The 1,299-nt window shown below is 43.4% G+C and overlaps 1 non-coding gene across 1 annotated transcript; it reads left to right on the top strand.

Moving 5' to 3' along the window:
• Positions 1 to 944: 944 nt before the first annotated feature.
• Positions 945 to 1,071, top strand: Gm23949. The gene has a single exon (XR_003948496.1). It is a non-coding gene; the product is annotated as a small nucleolar RNA SNORA17 (small nucleolar RNA).
• The last annotated feature ends 228 nt before the right edge of the window (positions 1,072 to 1,299 follow it).

Below are 1,299 nucleotides of genomic sequence, written 5' to 3'. Positions count from 1 at the left end.
GTAAAGATCATTTATTCCACTGAGACATAGCATCCATGTCTAAAATAAACAGTATATTAAAGGGTAAGTCATTGGAAGAGGTCTCTTTAAGACAAAAACAAGGCAAAATGCCTTTGTTGCTACTCCTACCTACCATTGTCTTGAATGCCAGCAACTTAACTGTACATGCAGAGAAGAGTTGAGAAGAGGAAACGACACCCTCTCCCTCCAACAAGAGAATTCAGCGGTCCTCAAGGCAGGGCATGGTACTCAAGCGTTTACCTGGCACACATCAGGTCCTGGGTGTGAATAGCAACACTGCAAATGAAGAGAACCCAGCAGGCTCACTAGAGACAAAGTGTATATAGAAAAATCAATAGAGAATCTATGCAGTAATAATTTACTAGAAAACATAATAGGGCAACAGTTCACCCACAGTGTCAAAATATAAAAGTCTATAGCAAGAGCCTTGGAACAAATAGCATATTTTTGTGGAAGAAAATCTGAAATATTATTGAAATTCATGAAAGCAGATCTGAAGGAATAGAGACTTTCTACAGTCACGGGAGAGAAGCATCCATCTCATAAAGATGGCATGTCTTCCCTGAAGTAACTAATGCATTAAATGTAATTCTGATCAATGCCTAATCAATATCCCAACGGAAGTTTTACGTAGTAGAAAAGAGTAGGTCTTACTTAGCAGGTGGTGACAAAAGTATCATTAAATTCACAGGGAAGCATAAAGACTGGAGAAGAGGGACAGAGTAGGTAGAGGATGGGCCACCAGGGCCCAGGCATAGAGGGAAGTCATTATCCCACAAGATTTCAGACTTTCTACAAAGCTATCGTAACTAAGAACGATGGGTTCTGGTGCCACTATGGAGGAGATGCCAGTTAGCATTGTATCCCGGAGCAAATTCCTTAGAACAATCCCCAGTCCCATCAGTTTTAAAACATCTACATTGTCTGCCCCTAGAGGCATGGCAGGTATGGCTGCTGTGCCACATGTGTGTCAGTAGGTGGCAGAGAGGAGAGAGGCCATGTCTGTACTCAGTGTTCTGAACTGTCAACATCGGAATGATGCCTAACATCCCCTGAAAAAAGCAAGCCTAGGTCAACACACCATTCTGGTCCCAGGCAGGTCTCAGGGGACAGACCATACTGGAGATGATCCCTGCCTGGTGTCATAACATACAACTGGGGCACAACACTGAGACACCCCCAGACACTCAGAGACCCCATGCACCACTAAAAGGAACAAATCAGTGGTGGAGAAATGGAAGAGAAAGAGAAACAGAAGGATGTGGGCACAATGAAGAG

This window comes from Mus musculus, chromosome 9, assembly GCF_000001635.26.
Source record: "Mus musculus strain C57BL/6J chromosome 9, GRCm38.p6 C57BL/6J".
Taxonomy (NCBI): Eukaryota; Metazoa; Chordata; class Mammalia; order Rodentia; family Muridae; genus Mus; species Mus musculus.
This window is presented reverse-complemented; position numbering and strand designations above follow the sequence as displayed.